The 6,485-nt window shown below is 39.8% G+C and overlaps 1 non-coding gene across 1 annotated transcript; it reads right to left on the bottom strand.

Annotated features, from left to right (window-relative positions):
* Nucleotides 1–1,791: 1,791 nt before the first annotated feature.
* LOC140317170 (U5 spliceosomal RNA) lies at nt 1,792–1,905 on the bottom strand. Its single transcript, XR_011917507.1, has one exon. It is a non-coding gene; the product is annotated as a U5 spliceosomal RNA (small nuclear RNA).
* Nucleotides 1,906–6,485: the final 4,580 nt, after the last annotated feature.

Genomic DNA, 6,485 nt, shown 5'->3' with positions numbered 1-6,485 from the left:
GCTTTTGATGGTGTATATTCGGGCATTCTCACCCTTTGTCATCAGCTTTTTGCAAATTATGATCTGACATTCACACCTACTTGCAGTCGAACACCACCTCTCCTGTGTTTGATGATGTATGGTCCGGCATTCTTACCTTTTCTAACACATTTTTCAGCAATTATGGTCAGACGTTCACACCTACTCACAGCCGAACACTTCCACTCCCGCATTTGATGGTGTATAGTCGGGCATTCTCACCCTTTGTCATCAGCTTTTTGCAAATTATCATCTGACATTCACACCTTCTTGCAGCCGAACAGCTCCGCTTCCGCTTTTGATGGTATATATTCGGGCATTCAAACCTTTTCTTACCCGCTTTTTACAAACCATGGTCGGACTTTCAAACCTTCTTGTAGCCGAACAACTACGCTCCCGCTATTGATTGTGTACAGTTGGGTATTTTAACCTTTTCTTACCCGATTTTTACCAACTATGGTCGGACATTCAAACCTTCTTTCAGCCAAACACATCCACTCCTGCTTTTGATGATGTATGGTTGGGCATTCGCAGCTTTTTTTTACCCATTTTTCAGGAATTATGGGTGGACATTCAAACCTTCTTGTAGCCGAACAAATCCACTCCTGCTTTTGTTGCTGTATGGTTGGACATTCGCACCTTTTCTCACCCGCTTTTTGCAAACTATGGTCGGCCATTCACAGCTTCCTCTCCACCATACTTGTATGGTGGGATATTCACACCCACTTGCATCCGAAGACCTCCGCCCCTACTTTTGTTGATATTTAGTCGGTCATTCGCACCTTACCCGCTTTTGGCAAACTATGGCCTTCTTGCAGCCAAACACCTCTGATCTCGCTTTTGATGATGTAAGGTTGGGCATTCAGACCTTGCTTTTCCTGCTTTTCACCAAATATGGTCGGACATTCACACCTTCTTGCAGCCGAACACTTCCCCTCCACCTTTTAGTGTTCTGTCACACCTTTTTTTTCACCAAATTTTATAGATTATGGTTGGAAATTCTCACCCACTCTCCTCCGAAGACCTCTCCTCCCGCTTTTGTTAATATATTTGAACTTTAGTCGGACATTCAAACCTACTTGCAGCCGAACAGCTCTGCTCCTGCTTTTGATTATGTTTGGTTGGATATTCAAACCTTTTCTTAACTGCTTTGTACAAACTTTGGTTGGACGTTCACACCTTCTTGTAGCCGAACACATCCAGTCCTTCTTTTGATGATGTATGGTTGGTCATTCGCACCTTTTTTTTTTGCCCATTTTTAAAGAATTATGGGTGGACATTGACACCTCCTCTCCCACTTATGATCGTGTAAGGTTTGATTTTCGAAAATATTCTTTCATGTTTTCTAGCAATTATTGATGGACATTTAGACCTTCTTGCAGCTGAACACCTCCGCTCCCGCTTTTGATCATACATTGTCAGGCATTCGCACCTTGTCTTACCCACTTTTCACAAACTTTAGTAGAACATTGCCACCTTTTTGCAGCCAAACACCACCTCTCCCGCTTTTGATGATGTATGGTCCGGCATTCTTACCTTTTCTAACACATTTTTCAGCAATTATGGTCGGACATTCACACCTACTCACAGCCGAACACCTCCGCTCCCGCATTTGATGGTGTATAGTCGGGCATTCTCACCGTTTCTCATCAGCTTTTTGAAAATTATGATCTGAAATTCACACCTGCTTTTGATAATAACAAGTAAGGCGACTACTCAGAGAAGTCACTCTGCACAGTAACAAGATTTCTTTTGCACAGACAGAAAGGGCTTCACCCGCAAAGTTAAAGTCTGCCAAAAATAGAAACAACTCATTAGTGCTGCTCTCCACGGAAGTCTTTAGTAAAAGGCGAAAGACTTGTACGTTATGAAGAGAAACCAGAGTACGATTATCCATCACTGCGGGAGCAGGGCATCAGGCTAGTTGGCATAGCCACCTTCCCCATGGTGAGCTTTGCTTGGTTGAGACGATTGCTCCCCCCCTTGCTCCTCGGCTGACCAAGTAGGAACAATCGGGCCCTATTCGATGGCTGCCTTGTCTTTAACTCTGTGCAAAAGACAAGGCAGCCACAAACACCACGGGAACACCGTATTGAGGCTTTGTTCTGACCGCTCATTCGCTGTCGCGTTTCTTTCAAGCAATTCTCCTGGTTAGCCCGCACTCGGCTCGCTCCCAGAGCCGTGTTAAAGTCTACTTTGCATTCACTCTCTTTTCTCAGCAGACTCTTGAGATTTTAACTATACAATTAATTCCTTCACTCAAACTATGTTAAAACTTCTTTGTCCTTCATATTTACCATGTCTAGAAAGATTTAAACAAAAAAAACAACGTTGTACTTTGCAGTAAAAGAAATAGCAAATCTAAAGTTTCAGGAATCCGAGAATAAGCTTACTTTCATGAGTTCTCACGATTTCGGATTTTGCTATAAAATGAATTCCTTCACTCAAATTAAATTAAAACTGCTAAACCGTTAATCTGTTACATGTAAGGCAGATGTCAATTTCACCTAAATAGGAGCTAAGGGTATTCGGCCAATCGAGCTGTAGCAGCTTCGGTAAAAGAGTATAAGTTGAAGAGTTTGTGAATAAAGGTGTGCGCACACATAGTGAGTTGTAGGAAAATAGGCAGGGAGCAATGCCGGCTGGGGTATATGTTCTTGTATGTTGTCTGACTGTTTGATTTGAATGTGTTGTGTAAGTGTCCTGTTGAATGTTACATGTTTGGGCTTTGACACGCTTCACTGTGGTTGCTAACTGTGTGGTGTGTCCTGAAATGTTATATGTTTGGGCTGTGTGACATGCTTAATGCTTGTCAGTAGCTACCCACTTATTCATATATAGCAAATGACAACATAAGAAGTCCGGACATACTTTGATAGTAGTTGTAGAAGTATCCTTATTGATAATAGATAAACTAATTCATAGTGATAGAACAGTAGATGAACAGGTGCCTGCACATGTCTCACGAAAATAAAATGGGTGTATGATTGCTGACGGCAGAGCAATACTGCCAAACTTATGAGTTCTTGTGGCAAACTTGATTCAGTGTCTTGACGTGTATACGCTGTTTCGCTGACTTGATTGTCACAAGAAACAAAGTGTGTTTGATAAGATCCGACCATTTTATTACGGGAGGATCAGTATGTATGGATTCTGATGTGACTGATAAACCCATTCGTATCTTAAGCATAATCTAATACGTGAGACAACGCCCTGGCACACAATCAAAAAAAAAAAAAAAAAAGAGAGAGCGGTTTTGTGTCCCCACAGTCCATAATGTAGAAAAGAGAGAAAAAAGCCTTTCTGATTTGGTGTGTGTGCTCACAGTGCAGAGTGTAGAGAAAAGAGAGAAAAGAAAGCCGTTTTGGTGTCACGGGTGTTGTGACTTACACACACACATTTCTGAATTGAGAAAGGAAATTATTTTAGAGGAAGCACTAGAATTTAGATCCCACATTTGTTGATAGGCATTCATTTATTTTTCTTTTAATCAATTTTAAAGTGAATACTAACTGAGAAATGAAAAAGGTGAAGAGTTTAGAAGCTTGGTTCAAGAGCAAAACTTGGTTTATGATCAGCTGAGTCTCTAAACAGAACAACAAAGGGCTTCATCAAACATTTAAAAAAGATTCAGATTGTTAGAATATCCAGAATTTATAGGAATGCTGGTGATTACTCTTATTTTCTAGAATGGAAATAACTGCACCATGTCTGTTTTATGAATTCAAGGGGCTAAAAAGTTTTGTTCTCGTTTTTCTATGATCAACCGAATGTATGTGAGAGTCCAAACAGACAGAAGGGTTACGGCCGAGCGCTGGACTTTCCAAAAAAGATGAGACAGGCTGGACCCGTGCCATACTAGTTAAGACCTGCCTGTGCATAACAGGTTCTTTAAACTCTCACACACACAAACTCACACACACGTTCGCACACATACACCCATACACACACACATTCTTGAGCTTGCTGCAAGATTAAACCTTTGCATTAACTGACTCCAGCAACTCTGAGTCTCATTGAGAGAATTTTCTCAACAATTGGGTCCTCAAACCAGATCTCGACGTTTTTTCCGCTGTCCAGGGTCGGAGCTGAAACCGTGCACGGGGGAGTCCAGTACTCCTAATGAAAGACCCCCTGCTGAATTGCGGTAATTAGGGGCCAGTGTCCACTGAAAGGGGGAAAAAGTGACGAGATTGTACTTTTGAATCAATGGTCAGAAGCCATTGGCAGTGCAGGCATCAACAATTATGGTGTTATTTCACCCATTAACACTTAAGGTACCTCATGCAGTGGCTGTGATATGGTTACTTAACAAAATATCTTTACCAGACATCTCTCCTACATAACTGTTCTTCTTTCACAGCCACACCTTGTTGTCGAGAGATGTGCTACACTTAATCCATTCACACTGCTACCTACCCCACAGATGGAAAGCCTCATGATTGCATGTCAGAAATAACCATCAGTGTTTTACCCAGGCCAGACTTAACTGATATACGTTATGAAAATGCAGAAATAACTATATTTATTCGACAGGTCAAGCAAAAAACCCTGATGACACAAATGCTATAGGATTTGCAGTAGTAACAGAAAGTGAAGTTTTCTTAAAACAACCACTACCAAAAAATTACTCTGTTCAAGCAGTCGAATTGGTAGCTTTAACTGAAGCTTGTAAATTAAATAACAAAAAGGTTGTTAACGTTTACACTGACAGTCAGTATGCCTTCTCAACTGTACATGTGTTAACACAGCATTGGAAAAACAGGTATGTTGACATCCACAGCTAAATGTATAAACTAAAAATATTTTAGCATTATTAGATGTTATTCAATTGCCATCTACAATAGACTCGTATGAATGACCGGAAGGAAACCATACTGCCAAAGAATTTGTTTAAATATGCTGCAGTATTGAGCCACGGACCATGTCATGTCTCAACAGGAGGGATGGAAGCAATAATGAACAAGGTTTTTACAGCATATGGTTTTACTAATTATTGAAATTTTCTTATTAGAATAAATAAATGAATAAAGTTTTGTCTAGCAGGTCAAATATGTTTAAAATACATTCCACCGGGCAATCTAAGACCAAAACGAGGATAATTCCCTAAGCCAGTGTATCTTTTTCAACATATTTGTTTGGATTTAATTATTTCATTATTGTGTAGATTTCATTGAACTAAATTAATGTTAAGGGAAAAGATTCTGCTCAGTGACAACAGGTTTTTACCAAATGGTCTGAAATATTTCCATGCGCAAAAGCAGATGCACTCTCAGTAGCAAAAGCACGGGTACAATAAATCATTTCTAGATTTGAAATTCCTGAAAAGATCTTCAGTGATAATTTGACACACTTTGTAAACAATGTCATCTCACTGATGGCAAAGAACTTAAAATAGACCTTAGAAACCACTGTGATATAGAAGGTTTCGCTAACGCATTGGAATTGTTTTACTATTTTCATATGCATGTGCAATGAAGAATTGCTTGCTGCTGATAAATGCAAAGAAGAACAACTTACACATAGATGCTCACATATAGGCTGCTGAATGCAATGAAGACCTGCTTATCCAGTAAAGTTCAATGTCAATGTGTAATATTCAATTAGGATTTGCAAAACAGTGAAGTTAAACAATGAATGGGTCCATAGTCGGTATGAAAAGACTACAGGAATATTTACCTGGGTGTACGTTCAAACAGAGATGAGAAAATTGCGATAAATTATTGTTTGTTTGTTTGTTAGTATGTATATGAATGTTATGTGTATAAACTGTGTTGAGTTGTAGTTACTCAGTAGTGTCTCAGTGAAACAACCGACGGGGGAAGCCTTGCGGTGACAACAAAAGCAGTGTTTTACTGATCAGTCAAGTTGCTCCAGTGTACTCCATACAAACTGGTTGGCTACTGAAGGGATAGAAAATGGGGAATACTTGTTTTAAAGTAAACAAGGAATTAGATGGGAAAAATGTTTTACATGTTTTAACGGGACCCAGACAATATTAAGTTCTCAGACAGATGGGAGAAGAAGTGTAGTTTTGTAAGAAATCACAAAATTATGACATAAAATTAGTGAAATCAATTGAAGAATGCCTTTCTGAAGAGCTGTTTACCACAGATGAGCAGCTTTGCGACCAAGCACATTGTAGATCGCTTTATTGCCAAAATGATCTAATTTAATGGTTTTGTTTAGACATGCATAACAGCATTTTAAGAACAAAGAGAGAAACAAAAAGGGACAACGCTTCATGGTGGACGGTGATGTATAAATAACTGTGTATATGATGAAGGAGAGACCATTTGAGCAGCACAGCCATTTCGCAGCACAGGGACAGCAGTCCAAGTTAAAGGATCTCCCACGTGGTATCACCTGTCACACTGTGTCAAGGCATCAAAAGAACAAAAAATCACTAAACTCAAGGACAAAGAGACGAAGACTCCGGTGAACGAAGAGAGAGGACTGACAAACTA

This window comes from Leuresthes tenuis, unplaced genomic scaffold, assembly GCF_036924035.1.
Source record: "Leuresthes tenuis unplaced genomic scaffold, fLeuTen1.0.hap1 SCAF_10, whole genome shotgun sequence".
Lineage (NCBI taxonomy): Eukaryota > Metazoa > Chordata > Actinopteri > Atheriniformes > Atherinopsidae > Leuresthes > Leuresthes tenuis.
The sequence above is the reverse complement of the archived record's forward strand: the minus strand, read 5'-3'. Positions and strand labels throughout refer to the sequence as shown.